Consider the following 19,980-nt stretch of genomic DNA (forward strand, 5'->3'; position numbering starts at 1 on the left):
CATTTTTCTCCCTCCCCAGAGTAGGTTTGGGCTAACTGAGGACAAAAGACAAACATCACATGAAATAATGAGCAAAAGTACAAAAGACTTTATAATCAGGTGCTAAATTATGAAGTACATTCCATCCAGAGGAAAGCGATGTGGATTTTTACCCTCCTAGAATAGCCAAGAAAGATACGAATTTTAGTTGAGCATCTACTGCCAAAGCACCACCCTAAAATGTATTGTTCCGTCTCCCAGAGAAGGTGAAGGAAGTTCCCTTAGTCACATGGGTGCTTGCGGGCAGAGCCAGGGCGTGACCTCGGGAGAGATCATCTCAGAGCTGGTGCTCCCCGGAAGGCACAGCAGAAGCTAAGGCTGTAGGGCCTGTGGGGTCGGCTTTGGACAGGCCCATGGGCGAGGCAGAGAGCGGCGACACTCACGTGAGGAAGAGCACGAAGGCAGGACTTGGCCCAAGCTGTTCATTATTCCAGAGAGGAGACATTCTCACTGGAGACTTTCAGGGCGCCCACCACTGCTGGGTGTTTTAAGCATTTCAGTTTGGCAGTAAACATAAGTAAAAAAAGTTTGGCAGTAAAAAAAAATTTAGTTACAGAGGCGTAAGCCTGGAATACTCAGTGCCTGCTCACGGCCTTGAATAATTGTGACAAAACAACAGCTGATCTGATGGTGAGGCAGCAGGCCCCACCTCAGTACCCATGGGTCCCACCTAAGGGCTTTCCAAAGTCCATGGAAACACCACCAGCTAAGTAGTCAAGTTGCCACTCCCATCACACCAGATATGTATTTTATTGGTGAGAACGATGACTAACTAGTAGGCTGATTTATATGCCAGTTCCCACTTGGCCTTTTGCCTGACAGCAAAATTTACTACTGTCAACTAACTCTCTTCCTATTTCAGTATTAAAAATTGTTACACTCTCAGCAGTAAAGCACATCCAGCCAAGTGACAAGCAAAGAACTGTTAGGGAGAAGTACACAGACAATATGGGCTGGACTTTGCCAGGAAGAACAAGAGCACATACGAGCCAAGAAGTGTTGCAAGGAAGGAATTTTCTAGAGTCTTATGCAAACCCCAGTTATTATCCTGGGCAATGTTGCAATTTCACTTCTGGTTTATATTAACTAGTACTAGAAACACAGAAGGGGTGACCTAATTCTTTTCCTGCGGGTTTTCCTTTTATTAGAGCTGTACTCTGGTAGGCTGCTTAACTTACTAATTTTTAAAAAATCAACATTGAGCTCCACCCTGACTTAAATTTTCAAATATATCATTACAGTATCTAATAAATGTAAATTCCTTTTTAAAAGTTTTTTGAGGGATCCCTGGGTGGCGCAGCGGTTTGGCGCCTGCCTTTGGCCCAGGGCGCGATCCTGGAGACCCGGGATCGAATCCCACATCGGGCTCCCGGTGCATGGAGCCTGCTTCTCCCTCCGCCTGTGTCTCTGCCTCTCTCTCTCTCTCTCTCTGTGACTATCATAAATAAATAAAAATTAAAAAAAATAAAAAAATAAAAGTTTTTTGAGGTGTAATTTTACATTCCATGAAATTCACCCATTTTTAGTGTACAATTTAATAGCTTTCAGTATATTGACAGAGTTGTGCAAATACCACCACCATAAGAATTCAGTTTTGAGCTTTTTGTTTGTTTGAATTTTTCAATAGATAATTTTCAAGAGTATATAACAAAGGCAACTGGGTGGCTCCATTGGTAGAGCATGCAACTCTTGATCTCAGGATTGTGAGTTCAAGCCCCATGTTGAGTGTAGAGATGACTTTTAAAAATAAATAAATAAAAATAAAATAAAATAAAAAGAAATAAAATCTTTAAAATATATATAATTTTCAGGACTAAGTGATAGGTGACAAAAAAAAAATCCATAACCCCATAACCTAAGTTGTTAACTAAACTTGAATTCAGTTTTATTTGATTGGTCAGAGGTCTCCCACACCGCTCTTTCAGAAGCCTGTGTTTGAAAAAACAGTTATGTCCTGATAATGTGATTTATTGTTCCAGCTCATCCTGTGGTTTGGCTACTACTTGATGACCCTGAAGTAAATGAGCACTGAGTTAAGAAGTAAGGAACATGTGGTAGCCAGTGACCAAGGGACTTCTAAAGTTACTAATGAGTGCTTTGGGAGCCAGAGAATCAACTACTTTGAATGATTCCTGATATTACACATGGGAAGTCCCTTTGTAGGTCAACAATGTCAGGTATTTCTATTTTGCTTTCAACCCTGATTCTAATTCCCTTCACTCACCCACCTCTGTCCATGTGACCTTAAAGTGTGGAACCAAAGCTCTTTCCAGTTTTTCCCTTTTCCAAATGGATCTTCACAACCTGGATTTTTGGCCTTATTTGATTTGCTTTCCCTTCATGCTTGAAATGATTACTTACTCACTTTTCCTGTCAAAAGTCATCTTCACTGCTGCCTCTTCCCCTTTCTTCACAATCTATTACACGACAGCAGATATCAAAATTTTTGCTCGTACTCAGAAATTTAAAACATGGTGTGAGGAGTTTCTGAACTCTGTGGTTCTGCAGTTAGCTCTGTCAGGAGTTGCATTCAAAATCTCAGTCTTAAGCTTTCCACTCTGACCATCACCTCCTGCCTTCTGGGCTGTAATAGACTGGCTCACTCAGGTGCCCCCAAGTCTGCTAGTTTTGACCACAAAATATATCCAGAGGTCTACCAGTTCTCGTCACCATTATCATTATCACTGTGGGCCAGGATTCCAATGCCTCTTGCCTGCACTACAGCTGCCTCCTCCTAACTGATCTTGCTTCTATCCTAGCCTCTCTATAATCTCATTTTAACACAGCAACAGAGAGATCCTTTTTAAATGTAAGTCATATCATGTCCCTCCTCTGCTTAAAATATTCCAACGCTGCACTGGTTTCCTATCTCAAGCAAAAATCTCTCAAAGTCTTTACATGAACTTCAAAACCTGTATAATCTCATCCCCCTTATCTCTCTGACCCTATCTTCTACAAGTCTCCTCCCTGCTTTGTTCCCGACACTTTGGCTTCTTTGCTATTTCTCAAAGAAACCATTCTCACCTCTATTTCAAGGCCTTTGCATTTTCTGTTTCTTTTGTTTGGGCCTGTCTTCTCCTAAATAACCTCATGAGTTGCTTCCTTTAATTCTCAACTGAAACGTTGCCTTTCAGTGAGGCTTTCTCTGACGACCCTATTCAAACTAGCAAAAGCCAAAACCTACAACTCTGCCCCTTTGCACTTTCTATTCCTCTTCTCCTGCTTTATTTTTCCCTGTAGAGCGTATCCTCATCTGGTGTACTACCTATTTATTTGCTTATTTTCCACAGTGCCTCTCTCTCCACTGAAACATAAGTCCCATCAAAGCAATAGATATTTATTGAATGAATTAATGAACTTAATAAATATTTATTGAATATCTACCATGTGCCTATTTTAGACACTAATGACGTAACAGTGAACAAAAAAATAATATGCTCCCTGCCCTCATGCAGCTTATATTTTAGTGCTAGAGATGAACCATAAACAAATGAACATAATATATAAGTATAATGGTCAGTAGTGATACATGCTGTGAAGAAAATAAATCATTTAAAGGAATAGAGATAAGTGAATGTCATTTTAGAAGGCATGTGAGGAAAATTCTTTCTGAGGCAGCACTTGACAAGAGCCTTGAATAACATATAAGAGTGAACCCTATAGAGGTTTGAGGTAGAGGTTTGAGGGAGAGAATTTCAGGCAGAGAATCCAGCAAGTAGAGAGCTCCTGAGTCCAGGCCAGTTTAGCATAACCAAGGAAAAGCAAAACCAATGTGTGGGGAGAGAGCAGGAAAGGGTACAAGTGGTAAGACAGGTAGTTGCAAAGGCCACAGTAAGAACTTGGGGTGTTTCTATGACCATAGTGGAAGCCATTTGAGGGTTTTGAGCAGGGCAGTAACAGGATGTGATTCCCTTTTTTAAAAAAGATTTTATTTTGGGGGTGCCTGCCTTTGGCTCAGGCATGATCCCAGGGTCCTGGGATCAAGGCCCATATTGGACTCTCTGCTCAATGAGGAGCCTGCTTCTCCTTCTGCGCACCCCCTCTCCTGCCCACTCATGCTCTCTCACTCTCTCTCAAATAAGTAAATAAATAAATAAAATATTTTAAAAGGGGACACCTGGGTGGCTCAGTGGTTGAACATCTGCCTGCCTTTGGCTCAGGTCATGATCCCGGGGTCCTGGGATCAAGTGCCGCATCAGGCTCCCCAGAGGGAGCCTGCTTCTCCGTCTGCCTATGTCTCTGCCTTTCTCTGTGTGTCTCTCATGAGTAAATAAAATCTTCATTTTTTTTAATCTTTAAAAAAAATACTTTATTTTTAAGTAATCCCTACACCCAATGTGGGGCTCAAATTCCCAACTCTGAGATCAAGAGTCACATGCTCTACAAACTGAGCCAGCCAGGGGCCTCTGATTCACATTTTAAAGGATAGCTTCGGTGCTGTGTAGAGAATGGACCCCCATATGGGTCTTACCCATTCTCCCATGAAGGGTGAGACCAGGCAAAAGGAGACCACTTAGGAGGCCACTGAAGTAGTCAGTGAGTGTTGAAGTTTGGTGGTAGCAACGAAGATGGAAAAAACAGATTTAAATAAGTATGTATCACAGATCAGATTTGCTGATGAAATAGATGTGAAATAGGAGGGAAAACGATCAAATGATTATCCAAGGTTTGGCCTGAGCCCCTGGAACATGTCATTCACCAAGATGGGGAACATTTGGGGGAACTGATTTGAAGAAGATGGTGTTTAAATCAAGATCACCCAGGGAATGGGATATAGATAGAAAAATCCAAGAACTGGAGCCTGGCATGCTAAGGAAAATGAGGAGGATTAGATAAGAGACAAGGAGGGATGCAAGAGACATAGGACACAGTGAGGTGCTGGAACCAAATGGGGCATAGGAAGGAGGTGTTTCTAGTGAGAGGAAGTGAAGGGACACCTGGCTGACTCAGTAGGTAAGAGCAGTAAGAGCATGTGACTCTTGATCTTGAGGTTGTGAGTCTGAGCCCTACATTGAGTGTAGAGATAACTTAAAAATACAATCTTTAAGGGAAAGAAAAGTAGGAGGAACTGACCAATTGTGTCAAATGTGGCTGAGGACTGAAAATTGATCATTGGACTTGGCAATGGGGAAGTCATTAAAGAAGTAGTTTCCGTGGAGTGGAGGGTGGGCAGAAAGCCAGATGATGGTGGGTCAAAATGGATCTCATAGAATCAAGCAACGCCAATGAGAGGGCTTGGGCAAATAGTTTAACCTTTCTACCTGTCAGCTTTCTCACCTGCCTAAAGGGAATTGTAGCTCCTTGCTCATAAAATGTGGTATAGATTACTAAGGATTCAGAAATTCTTGAACTACAGGCAAGATCAACCTAAATGTTTTATAATGTTCTCCTGTTTAACGATACATGCTTTTAAAAACTGGGGAAAAAATATATATTAAAGCCCTACTATATAAGACAAGCACTTTGCATGATTGGTGGTTTGTTGTTGTTTATTATTATTAGTTTTTTTTTTTTAACTAAGCTCTAGGCCCTGCCTAGGGCTTGAACTCCTGACCTCAAAATCAAGATTCACAGGCTCCACTGACTGAGCTAGCCAGGCGCCCGGCACTTTGCATGTTTGATCTTAATATTTAATTTTGATTAGCCCAAATATAAATATCCTAAAGTGTTGTCACCATTTCTTTAAAAAGGGGCACCTGGGTGGCTCAGTTGGTTAAGCGGTTAAGCACCTACCGTCAGCTCAGGTCATGATCTCAGGTTGCAGGATTGAGCTCCAGGTCGCCTACCTGCTCAGGGGAGAGTCTCCCTCTCCCTCTTCCTCTGCCTCTTCCTCTGCCCCTAACCTTGCATGAGCTCACTCACTCTCTGTCAAATAAATAAATAAAATCATTTTTTTAAAGAGTAAGATAAGACCCTGATATAAAAAGATCAAATAGTGCAGCTCCTCAGGCCCACAAGTCCTATCCTGTCCCTGTGCTTTAATAAAAACACCTTTCTGCATCAGAAATAATAATAAATAACAAACCAAATAGTAACAAAGGAAATGTCTCATTTTATATTCTTTATGTGATCCTGTATATTTCACTTTTATTGTTATTGAAGTGCTAGAGATCTTTTGAAGGGATTTACATGTGACTGCAATCTAGGCCTTCGATGCCCATTTTAGGAAAAGTAAACACCCACTTAAGAAACATTTTTGGGTAAAATGACCTTGTGGAAGTTTTTCCCTCAAAACAAAACAAACTAGGGGTTCCTTTAAAGACATGTTAATCCAGCTGCATACACTTTAATTTGTAGGACTCCTTTATTAGTTTCTAGGGTTCTGTTGCATTTTGCCCTGTTACTTTGTAATGCCGTATCTTCTAGTAAAAGTCCTTGAGTTTTCCTCCCTTCTCAGCCTCAGGGCTCTGTCCCCTGCCTTTTCAGAGAGGGAGTGGCCCACTAGCCCCAGGCTCTACCTTCCAAAACCACCCTTTTCCTTTCTCAGGGTTCAGAGACTATGCTTTCTTTTTCTTTCTTTTCTTTTTAAGATTTTATTTATTTATTCATGAGAGACACAGAGAGAGAGGGAGAGACACAGGCATAGGGAGAAGCAGGCTCCCCTAGGGGAGCCCGATGTGAGACTGGATCCCAGACCCTGGGATCATGTCCTGAGCCCAAAGCAGACGCTCAACTGCTGAGCCACCCAGGCATCCCTATGCTTTATTTTTAAAAAGCAGCCTTCTCCCACCCAGCCCCAGGAGGGAAGCTACTCCAAATTGGGAAGAGGATTTTCATCTAGAGAGATCTAAAAAGCACTGTTTTTAAAGACTTTAAGTAATCTCTATGTCCAACGTGGGGCTTGAATTTACAACCCCAGATATGGAGAGTCACATGCTCTATGTACTGAGCCAGCCAGGCACCCCTAAAAAGCATTGTTTTAATTCTACATATTTTGAATACAAATGTATACTTTTGTTCCAGAATGTATACTTTTAAAAAAAATATTTAATTTATTTATTCATGAGAGACACAGAGAGAAAGGTAGAGACATAGGCAGAGGGAGAAGCAGGCTCTCCCTGGGGAGCCCAGTGAGGGATACTTTTGAGCAAAAATACTAAACGTCTACCTTCTGCTGCTTCTGAACCTCTGTCTTCCTTGTCCAAAACCTTTCATCATTTGGCCTCACTCTCCTTGGAGCCACCCTCCAAGATAAAGTGGCTTTAGAGTTGGGAAATTAGGCAAGCTGAGGGCAGACTGAGTACAACCCTGCACCGCGCTGCAGTGTGGTGGGAAGTGCACTGGCCTGGACACCAAGTGATCCGGCTTCTAATTCCTATCCCACTGGGAGATCTTCAGCAAGTCACATGTTCATCCAGGGCATCAGTGGCTCTATGTGGAGAACACGGACCAGGAGTGCTGTCAGGTTCTTGCTATTCCTTTGAGGAGGAGGAGGAGGACACTAAGGCATGGAGATGGAAAAAGTATCACAATAGATTCCTCTGAAGTGTCGTAGGAGAAAAGAGTGGGCACCGAGGATTAATTCATTGTTTGATTTCTCTTGGCAAAGAAAGTAATACATGGTGACTAAAGATGTGTCTACTCATATTCAAATTCACACTAAAGCAGTGTAGGGAAGACAAGTAGCACCTTGGTACAAATGAGGTTTTTCTTTTCATACAACCAAATATGATGGCTCTCGATTGGCAATGGTTCAACTTAAATTTTTCAACTTCATGATAGTACAAAAGGGATACGCATTTGGTAGAAACTGTACTTTGCATTTGGATCTTTTTCCGAGCCAGCGATGTGAGGTATAATCCTCTGTCAAGATGGTGAGCAAAGGTGACCATTAGCTCCCAATCAGCCACGCTATCATGGGGTGAACAACCAACACGCTTAACTTCTTGTGTATCCACACAACCATTCTGGTTTTACATTCAGTACAGTATTCAGTAAATTACACAAATATCCAACACTTTTGATGAAACCGGCTTTGTGCTAGATGATTTTGCCCAGCTGTAGGCTAGTGAGTGTTTGGGCAGATTTAAGGTAGCTAAGCTATGATGTTCGGTATGTTAGGAGTATTCAATGGCTTTTCAATTTACGATATTGCCAACTTATGAGGGGTTTATTAGGATGCAAACCATTGTAAGTTGAGGAAGCTCTGTAATGGAAATTTCAGACATTTCTTAGAAATGCTAGTAAATAGATTTCTTGAGAGTCATTTTCAAAGTGGTTCTATCTCTTGGGCCTGGGATTAATGGGTAATTTCTATTTCCTTTTTATCTTTTTATATGTTCTCTGAATCTTTTACTAATACATATTAGTTCTGTAATCAGAATGGATACCTTTTTAAAAGAAAGAAAGAAAATGACTTTAACCATATAAATGGAAAAGAACAGGAAAGAAACTTAAAAACTAATAATGATGAAACTGACATTTATTGCATATCATTTATTATCCACTGGACAGTAACTGGCTCATTTACTCTCTCAACTCTGGATAAGAAGCTATTTGTTATTACTGCCATTTTACGTATAAGAAAAATGAAGCAGAGAGGGGTCAAATAACTCTTAAAGTCACAGAGCTAGTAAATTCAGTTGCTGGGACTTCACTTGGATGGTCTAACATCAGGGCCTCTTCTATTTATCATCTGCCTCATAAATGATGCATAAAAATTAGGCATAGTTTTGTATAATTTCAGGGAAGATTTTTCATACTAATTACATTTTATTTAGGTTAATATTCCCTGAATGACACATTAACAAAATGCTGGAGGAAAGTGGTTTGAAATTATGGTAGATCTGTGATTTAAATCTTGCTGTGGATAAGCCAGCTCTGTGCTAGAGTTAATGGCACAACCATCCGTCTATGCTGTGTTGAATTCAACAAGGAGGCGGTTCTAATGCCTTAGAGGCTTACACAAAACAAACCTGTAAAAACCTCAATGCTGAGAAATCAAAGTTGGGGAAAACCAATCACAAACAGCCAATGGGACTTTCTTGGAATGAGGCAAATGCTTAAGCTACAGCCAATTGCATAATTTCCTTGCTTTGTTTCTGCCTTTTCTTTATAAGTTTTTCCCTTCACTTCTGCTGGCAGAGTGCTCCTAACTACTTCTGATTTGGCACTGCCTGATTCCCACTAATTTTTGCTGAAATAAACTTTTAAAAATTTTAATAAACCTCAATTTGTCTTTTAACAGCTCTGACATTTGGGTCGTTTCATGTAGGCACCCCAAAGAAAGTTAAATGAAGGTGATTCAAGCTGCTAGAAAGAATCTGGGAACATTGGAATTGCCACTCAGTTTTTTTAGAATAAGTTTTTTTTTAAAGGCATAATCTATCCATGGTACAAGATTGCATTTGCTCTGCAAACAATCAAGGAGAAATCGCACCCAGGAAGAGAATGCTCATCACTGCTACCTATTTTGTGTGCACAAGACAGTCCCTGTCTCAACCAGAAACTTGAGCCACTTTAGGGCTTTTGAATGATAGTCTTATTTCTCCTGTTATCTTTTTTTTTTTTTTTAAGATTTTATTTATTTATTCATGGGAGACAGAGAGAGAGAGAGAGAGAGAGAGAGAGAGAGAGAGAGAGAGTGCAGAGACATGGGCAGAAGGAGAAGCAGGCTCCATGCCGGGAGCCTGACATGGGACTCCATCCCGGGACTCCAGGATCATGCCCTGGGCCGAAGGCAGGTGCTAAACCTCTGAGCCACCCAGGGATCACCTCATCTTTTTTTTTTTTTTTTTTTTTTTTAAGATTTTTATTTATTTGACAGAGAGAGCACAAGCAGGGGGAGCCACAAGCAGAGGGAGACAGAGAAGCAGGCTCTCAGTTGAGCAGGGGGCCCTATGCAGGGCTTGATTCCAAGACTCTGAGATCATGACCTGAGCCAAAGGCAGCTGCTTAACCAACTGAGCCACCCAGGGGCCCCTCTCCTGTCATCTTCTACCTCCTAACTTTTCAATCAACTCTTCGGTGGCTAGATCCATTTCACTGTGAATCACTTCTCAGGAGACTGGATCACAGAAGTCATTTCAGGACTCATAACTGAGCAAAGACCTCAAGCTCAACAAATATTAGCTGGGTGAACAAATCATTTCTGGACAAGCAATTTTTCACCTAATATCTCAGGGCAGGAAAGGACACAGAACTGCAAGATGTAAGAAAGATTACCTAGGGGTGCCTGAGTGGCTCAGTGGGTTAAGCAGCTACCTTTGGCTGGGGTCATGATCCAGGGGTCCTGGCATAGAGCCCCATATCAGGCTCCCTGCTCAGTGGGAGTCTGCTTCTCCGTCTCCCTCTGCCCCTCCTCTTATCTATACCAACCAAATCTGACTGGGGAGGGTAGGGGAGTTTGACAGAGTGAAAGACTTCAACTACCTTCATTTTGACCTCACTCTGTACTTTCTCAGTGATTAAGTTCTTTCTAGCTCATCTCTTAAATCAGGCAAGACCCACAGGGCAAAGCATCTCCAGATGGGAACCAAAATTACCCCTGAAGCAGTAAAGACTGCCCTGAGCCAGCAAGACCCCACGTGACTGGCCCCAAGATAAGTATCACTTTGACCTTCACTGCCCCCTGCACTTTCCCACCCACCTTTGTCCCACATTTTCCTTATGTAAACCTGGAAGTATTTTCAGCACTTTGGCGACAGTCTGAGACTCTAGTCTACTGTCCTTGGGGTGTCGGCCTCACTGAAATAACCTCCTTTCTTGTTTCACTGCCACTCATTTGTCTGCCTTTGAATTTTGTCAGTAGCCAGTGGTCCAACCTGCTCTGTGTGGGACCCCCCTCTGTTTGCTCTTGCACCCCTGTATTCCAGCTACAAGAATAACAGCATGTAGAAACTGGTTTGCAATATACTGATGGGTCATTTCTGGACAGTCAGTTGGGCCACATGAGATTGGGGCTCTCTTTCTTTCTTATCCAGTCTGAAAGCCAGAACTTTTCCAGAATGAAGATTCCCCTCTTTCCCCTATCATTATTTTCCTTTCTAGACCTCTCTCTCTCTTTTTTTTTGGGGGGGGGGGATTTTATTTATTTATTTGAGAGAGACAGATAGAGTGTGAGCCGGGTGGGTGGAAGGGCAGAGGGAGAGGGAGAAGCAGACTCCCCCGTGAGCAGGGCTTGATCCCTGGACTCTGAAATCATGACTGAGCTGAAGGCAGATGTTTAACTGACTGAGCCATTCAGGAGCTCCTCTCTTTTCTTAAAGATATTTTTATTTTTAAGTAATCTCTACATCCAGTGTGGGGCCCGAACTCAACCCCAAGATCAAGAGTCTCATACTCCACTGACTGAGCCAGCCAGGCACCTCTCCTTCTTGCATTAATGTTGTACATGTAAGGGCAGAACTCTGCTTTTCCCTTCCAGGTGACCTAAGTGGCAAAGAAGGTGGGAACCAATTCCTCCTGGAGAAAAGACCTGTCTATCCTGTTCTCTTTTCTCTCTGGTATCTCCTTCTCTTCATCTTACTGTCTTCCATGTGACCAGTTGGTAATAATATTTGGGTTTAGGGTTAAGAAGGGTCTAATTGAGTCATTCTTGCCAAAATTCTCTGCCTCGGGGTTTCATACACAAGCTCAGCAACAATAGAATAAAGTATTCTACTCTTCTAACTTAACATAGTCTCATCCCAGGTAATAACTCCCTCTTAGAGCTGTTTCTCTCCTTTTTCTTCCTTCAGAAGTTGTCTGGAAGGCGGTGCTTAGGTGACCTCATGATTTCTCAGAGCCCATGTTCCCTGGATCATCACTACCTTGTCCTGCCAGGATGCTAGTCTGGTCTTGTTCCTGAGCTGCCAGTCATAAGGTCTGCTTTCCTGGTTCTTCTCCTGCCCCAACTGTGGCTGGCAAGAACTTTTCTTGCATCATATCTCCCTCCTTACCAGAATGGAATGTGTCAACACCTACTTTCCAGAGGCCTACTAGCAGAATGGCTACCTGGAAACATATATCACTTTTGGTAACCCTGCTGGGGAAAGAACCTGGAATTTGGGATTACCCCCAATACTTCACAAAGTCAAGCCCTTACAGGGCTTTCTTTCTCATTGTACTCTTATATTCTCCTCATATATCCCAGTAATATGTTCAGGGATTTTCTGTTTTGCTTACCGTTGGAACCCCAATGTCTAAATAGTACATGGCACATAGTAGGTACTCAATAAGTATCTGTGGAATGAGTGAATGGTTGATCACATCTGCTGTGTATGGATTTATCCAGGTCGGCTGTCAGAGGCAATCTTACTTCCCTTGCCTACAGATGGTCACAGAGCAGACATGAAGCTCAAGTGTTGCCCACAGCACACACCAGCTCAGAGGTAGAAGCTGAGGCAGTAGGGCTTGGTGAGGTCTCTCAAAGAACAAGAATGAGAACAAACAGGGGCCAAGAGTAGCCGTAAAGGAACAATTCTCAAACTTTTACTTCTCAGAACCAGGACCACTCTATAATAAGTTTTAAAAATTATTATTTTTTTAATACTTTTTTCTTTATTTATTTGATAGTCATCACAGAGAGAGAGAGAGAGGCAGAGACACAGGCAGAGAGAGAAGCAGGCTCCATGCACCGGGAGCCTGACGTGGGATTCGATCCTGGGTCTCCAGGACGGCGCCCTGGGCCAAAGGCAGACGCCAAACCGCTGCGCCACCCAGGGATCCCTTAAAAATTATTAAGGGCTCTCAGAAGCTCTCTTACAGGGACTAAATCAATATGAAAATTGAAACAAATTTTAAAAATATTATTTCGTTAAAAATTAACAACAAAAACACATTACATGTTAGCATAAATAACATTTCCATCTGGGGCACCTGGTTGGCTCAGTGAGTGGAGTGTGTGACTCTTGATCTCCAGGTTGTAAGTTCGAGCTCCACGTTGGATGTAAAGATTACTTAAAAATTTTTTTGAAAGGGTGGGGGTGCCCAGGTGGCTCAGTCAATTGAGTGACCAACTCTTGATTGGGGCTCAAGTCGGGATCTTAGGGTTGTGAGATTGAGCTCTGTCGGACTCTGTGAAGCAGGGAGTCTGCTTGAGATTCTCTCCTTTTCCATCTGCTCCTCCCTCCTGTGCTTGCTCACTCTCTCTCAAACAAAATAAATAAATAAAATCTTTAAAAATAAATAAACAATAAAAGATTTTTAAAAATTAAAAATTAGAAGAAAAAAAAAAACCCAGCTATCTTTCCAAAACAAAAGTCACTGACAGGAGGGGTATTTACTTTTTGGCAAATTGCCTACATCTTCCTTAATAGAAAGCAGCTGCATTCTCATATCTGCCTCTGCATTCAGTCCGTTGTAAAGTTTTAGTTGGAATTTGGCTTCATACAGACACAGAACGGGAAAAGGGAGGATCTTTGGGGCTCTGGGGGTTCTCTGACCACATTCTGAAAACTGCTGTCCTCAAGTGAAAGTCCTGCCAGGATGCTATATAGCATCCTGCAGCAATAATAATGATCTTCTCTGTTACAGAGCCCCCAGCCCTCCCGGGAATCCGGACCCTGGTATGAGAACAGAATCCCTATTTCTCACCCTCCCTCCCTCCGACCTCTTTGCTTAGGATTGCACAATTCTTTAATAATGTATAAAACAGCTGACAGCCTTGAGCAGGAAAATTAGATAAGATGTAAGTTCTTTGGGGAGTATGCTGGTCTTGGGTAGAAGGGAGTGTAATAAGCATCTCAGGAAGGGGATGAGGGAAAGAACATATGCATTTTTCAGTCACGAGAAAAAGGGTTATAAAGTGCAGGCGCATTCGTGAGCAAATATGTCTCGGTGCCTGGGCTGAAAAAAGGAAACAGTGACGTTCAGCCTGCTGAGTGTGTGTGGAAGGAGCTGGTATATGCAGTTACATCCTACCTCTGAATCTTCTTGGGCCTTGCTGGAGGCCCCAGCTCTATTCCCATTAGTTGAGGATCTGATGGAAAGAGAGCGGACAACCAGGGACAGCTCTAAGCCTAGTCAGTTCTCAACACCGTGGAGTGGCCTTGCTACCGTGGTGGGAAGGCTTCAGGTAACACGTTCTGTTTACAGACCATCATAGGCTAATCCCACCGTCACCACCACCTTCCCTGTGTAACTGGCAAATCTGCTTTTATAGAAGGAAGGCACAGCCAACAGCGATCCAGCACTAGTCCTTGCAGGCCGCAGAAAGCACAAGTGGCCCAGCTCTACCTGGAAGGATGTATGTGTGGATATGAGTGACTCCATACAGCTGTAGCTAGAGGCAGGAGCCACACCTTAGAGTATTTTCATAAATAGATGACAAGTCCAAACTTCATACCTGGAACTTTCCAAGGATTTTTTTTTTTTAAACACTAACGAATAAACTTACCATCTCTGCTATGCTCCTATCCCAACTTGTGACATCTTTTGCATTACTGCTCTACCTTGCTGTTTAGGTGGCCCAGGATCATGACAGGCCTCTTTAGCATAGTAATTCCCAAGTCTCATACAGTGTTTGGTAGTAGGAAGCACTTATAAAGTTTTTAGTGAATGAAAGATAAGTAAAGGAATTCTGGTGGTTTTGTTATAATGTGTACCAAAAGTGTGTGCTTTTCATACATTATGCCATTTCATTAAATTGTTCATGTAAAGTTTATCTTCCCAAGAAGATATAAGTTCTTTGAAAGAAGGAAATGTATATTTGTGATTTTTTTCTAGATGTTCTGCACAGCAACCTGTATCTACCCATCTTATGAGAGTGCTCCCTAGATCATTCTAAAGGACACATCTTCTCTTTTATAGTGTTAAATGCTATATTTATTTATTGTTTTACTAAAGAGCAGGAGTTGTTTATTTTTTTAAAGTCCCACTAATGGTTTTAGATAGAGAAAGTTATGAGTTTATGGTCTAATAATATTCTTCATTATTCAGAAAAAGTCCTGGCTAAAAGACTTGCTTTACTACCTACTGTGTAACAAAATCAGACTATACATGAAAGCATATATTTAACTACCAGGTCCCCCACATCATTTCCAACCAAAGAAGCTCTGCTTTTATCTGTTTAAAATGGGAAAGTTTCCACAGATTTTTTTTTAACCTAAATCAGGGCAGCAGTGCCTGAAAAGGAATATATAGTATTTCAGTGGAAAACTTGACAGACATTAAAATAACAAGATAAATAAAGTAATAGGCCAGACAGAGAAGTTTCCCAAACAGAAAGAGAAGATTTCTATGTTTCTCCAGAAACTCACTTTACCTATTAGCTCAATGAAGAAGTATAAACAAGGATTGGGGGTTTTGTTGTTGTTTGTTTAATATTAACAGCTTTATTAAGATAAATTCACCTACCATAAAATTAACACTTTCAAAGTTTACAATTCCATGGATTTTAGCATATTTATAAAATGGTGCAACCATCACCCCTATCCAATTTTAAGACTTTTTTTTTAAGATTTATTTATTCATTTTAGAGAGTGACAGAGAAAGTGTGAGAGGGAGGAAGAGCAGAGGGAGAAAGGGAGAGAGAATCCTCAAGCAGACTCCTTGGTGAGCACAGAGCCCAACATGGGGCTTGATTGCAGGACCCTAAGATCATGCCCTGAGCCTAAACCAAGAGATGGCCAATTAACCAACTGAGCCACCCAAGCACTCTAATTTTAAAATAATATTTTTATTAAAACAAAAATTTTGTTTTGTTTCCAAAAGAAACCCCATAGCCATTAGCCATTCCTCCCTATTCCCTCTTCCCCAGCCCTTAGCAACTACTAATCTACTTTTTGTCTCTTATGTATTTGCCTTTTATGGACATTTCATATAAAAGGAATATTATACTATGAGATCTTTTGTGGCTGGCTTCTTCCACTGAGCTTGTTTTCAAAGTTTGTCCATGTTATAGTGTTTATCGGTACTTCATTCTCTTTTATGGCTGAATATTATTTCATTGTATGGATAGACCACCAAATTCTAGTGTATCCATTAATTGACAAATATTTGGGTTATTTTCACTTTTGGGCTATTATAAATAATGCTTCTATTTTATGTACAACTTTGTGTGTGTGTGTGTGTGTGTGTGTGAATATAAACATGCATTTTGCTTCAATTCTCTTGGGTATATACTTAAGAGTGAAATTGCTGGGTTGTATATAAGTATGGTAAACATTTTGAGAGATTAACAAGCTGTTTTCCAAAGCAGCGGAACCACTTGACAATCCTACCAGCAATGTATGAGAGTTTTAATTTCTCCATATCCTTACCAACGTCTGTCTTTTTTTTTTTTTATTGTAACAAGCCTAGTGGATGTAAAGTGGTATCTCATTGTGGTTTTTTATTTGCATTTCACTAATAATTAATGATGTTGAGCATCTTTTCATGTGTTTTGGGGCCACTTACATATTTTCTTTGGAGAAATGTCTAGGCAAATCCTTTTCCCATTTTTATTATTGAGTTTTAAGAGTTCACGTATTCTGGATACAAGTCCCTTATCAGATATTTGATTAGCAAATAGTTTCTCCCATTCTGCTCATTCAGTTCCATGCTTAACTCTAAACTTTGGGCAAATTACTTAACTTTCCTCATCAGGAATGTAAATGGATTCAAAAGACTCACTTTTGAATTAGGATGCTAGTAGGAGCAGGTGCCAGTGACCCAGAAGTATAAGTCATCAAGGGATTCCATGTGATTCTTCTTCTGAAATGCCAATGTTATTCAAAAATTTGGGGTAAGCAGAATCTTAAAAGTCTGGAGAAAAAAAAAAAACTGTATGTGCTGAGTAAATGGGAATTTTGACACTTGAGAACCTGGTGACAGTTGTGTCAAAGTAATCAAGGTGAGTGGACTTTAGAGATATAAATTATGCCTGACCATTGGAACCAGTTGGAAGAGCATGTGATTCTTGTTCTCAGGGTCATGAGTTTGCCCTCAGCAATGGGTGTAGAAATTACTAAAAATAAACACATAAACTTAAAAAACAAACAAACCATGAGATACCACTTCATATCTACTAGGATGGCTATAATCACAAAAACAAACAAAAAACAACCAGTAAACAAGTTGTTTTTTTTGTTGTTTTTTTTTTTAATTTTTTTTTATGATAGTCACAGAGAGAGAGAGAGAGAGAGGCAGAGACACAGGCGGAGGAAGAAGCAGGCTCCATGCACCGGGAGCCTGACGTGGGATTCGATCCCAGGTCTCCAGGATCGCGCCCTGGGCCAAAGGCAGGCTCCAAACCGCTGCGCCACCCAGGGATCCCAGTAAACAAGTTTTGATGATGATGAAGAGAAAATGAAAGCCTCATACATTACCAGTGGGAATGTAGGATGGTGCATTCACTCTGGAAAAGTCTGGCGGTCCTCCAATAAACATCTGATCAAAAAAAAAAAAAAAAACACAAAACATCTGATCACCATGTGACTCAGCAATCCCCTCCTAGATATATACCCCAAAGAACAAAAACTTGTGCACCAAGGTTCATAGCACCACTATTCATAATAGCCAAACGGTGGAAATAATCCAAATGTCCATCAATTAATTGATGGACCAACAAGATATGATATATCCATGCAATGGAATAGCATTTGGCCACAAAAAGGAATGAAGTACTGATACACACTATGATGTAGATGAACTTTGAAAATATGCTTAGTATAAGGAGTCAGCCATGAAAAACCACGTATTATGTGATTACATTTAAATGCAATGTCCAGAAAAGGCAAGTCAATAAATACAGAAAGCAGTTCAGTGGTTACCAGAAGCTATGGAAGGGGGGAAATGGAGAGTGACTACTTATGGATGAGGATTTTTTTCAGATAAAAAATGTTCCAGAACTAGGTAATGATAATGGTTGCACAAGATTGTGAATATACTATTACTGAATTGTACACTCTAACTTGGTTAACATGACAAATTTTATGTTATGTGTACTTTACCACAATTTAGAAAATAATTCAGGGACAGGGAAAGGAATAAATAAATAAAAATGTAAAAGAATGCAAACTTCCAAGGATAGGCAAACTAATATCCTGTGACTTAAAAGAAAATCCATAGTAGAGAGCTATTGAGTTGAAAGCACAAACAGGCAAGTTACAAATTGCTTGAAGCTTCGCTCACAATTGAATGGGCCAAGAGCGGTTACCAAATATAAGCTGGGTCACTCAGAGCCTTTTCTGGGAATTTAGAAGACGGATTCCCATTGTGGACTTGGCCATGGGACAGGAAAGAAGCCACACCCTAAGAATTACTAACTAAGATGTGTTGATGTTCCAGAGCTCATGTCTCCACTTATGCTTGGTTAGTGTTCCAATGGAAAGAATGAGCTTGACATTGTTACAATAAATCCCTTCTAAAAAATAAATAGATAAATAAATCCCATTTTGCTTGAGTTCATTTCTATGGTCTCTTTTCCTTGAAACCAAACATCTAATCCCCATACCTAAGATACTTAGGTATTTTAGGACATTTAGGTAATGTAATATTACCAATTGTATTAGGTTCCTTTTGCTGCTATAACAAATTACCATAAATTTAATGACTTAAAACAACAGAAAATTATTTTCTCACAGTTCTGGAGGCTAGAAGCTCAAAAGGCAGGGTCACCACACTCCCTTTGAAAGCTCTTGGAGAGAATATCAGTTCCTTGTCTCTTCTAGCTTCTGGTGTTTCCAAGTATTCCTTGACTTGTTGCCATATCATAATCTCTGCCTCTCTGGTCATGTTGCCTCTTTCTCTTCTGTGTGTCCCTCTTACCAGACGTAGGGCTCCATCCTAGGACCCTGAGATCATGACCTGAGCTGAAGGCAGACGCTTAACCTACTGAACCACCCAGATGCTCCAGCCTTCCAGCTTTGAGTGTCAGTCCTCTTTCTATCCCTTCCAAAGTACACCTGCCTCCAGGTGCTGTGCCTACTCATCAGCTTCTGGGGTTCCCATAGCACAAACAGGATTTTCTAAATTGCTCAGCAGGGTCCTAGTGCCCCTGTCAGTATGACTTCTGCCTAATATAAACCTTCTTCGTATTATTTTGTTTCCTTCCTATGCCTTCCTTGCACATCCATGTCTTTATGCCTTCATTTTCACTTTAAAATCCTGTCACTTGGGCAGCCTGGGTGGCTCAGCGGATTGGCGCTGCCTTCAGCCCAGGATCTGATCCTGGGGACCAGGAATCGAGACCCATGTCAGGCTCCCAGCATGGAGCCTACTTCTGCCTCTGCCTGTGTCTCTGCCTCTCTCTCTCTCTGTGTCTCTCATGAATAAACAAATAAAATCTTAAAAAATAATAATAATAAAATAATAAAATAAAATCCTGCCACTCTGCATTTTAAAGAACCATGTTTTTTTTTTTTTTGTTTTTGTTTGTTTGTTTAATGTAAAATAAGTACTACAAGGCCTAAAACAAAACCAGAGGGCTTCTGGATTCCCTACCCTCCCTTGCTTCCTGTCCACTCCCTCTTTCCCATCTTTCAATCTTCTTACCTGGTATTTAGTATTAACTTTCATATCTTTTTTTTTAATCCACACAATGTTTTTATTTTTATTCACTATAAGCAAACAGCAGAATTAACACAGCATTCCACAACTCCAGATCGGCTTTTCTATAGACGAAGAGTGACCAGTTCAACAGGCAGAGGCTAAAGGATTTTGACAACCCCCTCAACCAGCCCTGCAGCTCATCCAGATGACTGTGCCTTAACTGCAAAGCAACTCTCCCTATTGCTTTTTTCCAGTACTACCATTGAGAGGGGCCAGAGCAGGATACTGACCCCTAGAGTAAACAGTCTGAGATGTACCACGCTGGGGGTTAGTGTCATGGTGAGAGACACAGCCATGAAAACATGACCCAGAAGTGCCATCGGGTACAATTCCGGACTCCGGCTGACAAAGGCAGAGACAATGAATCTTTTTTTTTTTTAAACCTCCCTTAAAGATTCTTTGATGCTCAGCCCTATTAACTATAGACCTGGTCTTTCACCTCAATTTTCCTTTCTTTAAATTCTGGGTTGCTCTTCTTATATTAACAAT

At 41.1% G+C, this 19,980-nt stretch overlaps 1 protein-coding gene and 1 long non-coding RNA gene across 2 annotated transcripts in view; one reads left to right on the plus strand and one right to left on the minus strand.

Annotated features, from left to right (window-relative positions):
- The window catches only part of RNGTT (RNA guanylyltransferase and 5'-phosphatase), a 351,723-nt gene extending 351,081 nt beyond the window's left edge, over nucleotides 1–642 (minus strand). The window contains exon 1 of the mRNA XM_025983843.2: nucleotides 423–642. The gene's annotated coding sequence lies outside the window, so the exon portion shown is untranslated. The remainder of the gene's footprint in view (nucleotides 1–422) is intronic.
- The window catches only part of LOC140595452 (uncharacterized), a 32,402-nt gene extending 14,074 nt beyond the window's left edge, over nucleotides 1–18,328 (plus strand). The window contains exon 2 of the long non-coding RNA XR_011997069.1: nucleotides 17,061–18,328. This is a non-coding gene — a long non-coding RNA (uncharacterized lncRNA). The remainder of the gene's footprint in view (nucleotides 1–17,060) is intronic.
- The last annotated feature ends 1,652 nt before the right edge of the window (nucleotides 18,329–19,980 follow it).

This window comes from Vulpes vulpes, chromosome 1, assembly GCF_048418805.1.
Source record: "Vulpes vulpes isolate BD-2025 chromosome 1, VulVul3, whole genome shotgun sequence".
Lineage (NCBI taxonomy): Eukaryota > Metazoa > Chordata > Mammalia > Carnivora > Canidae > Vulpes > Vulpes vulpes.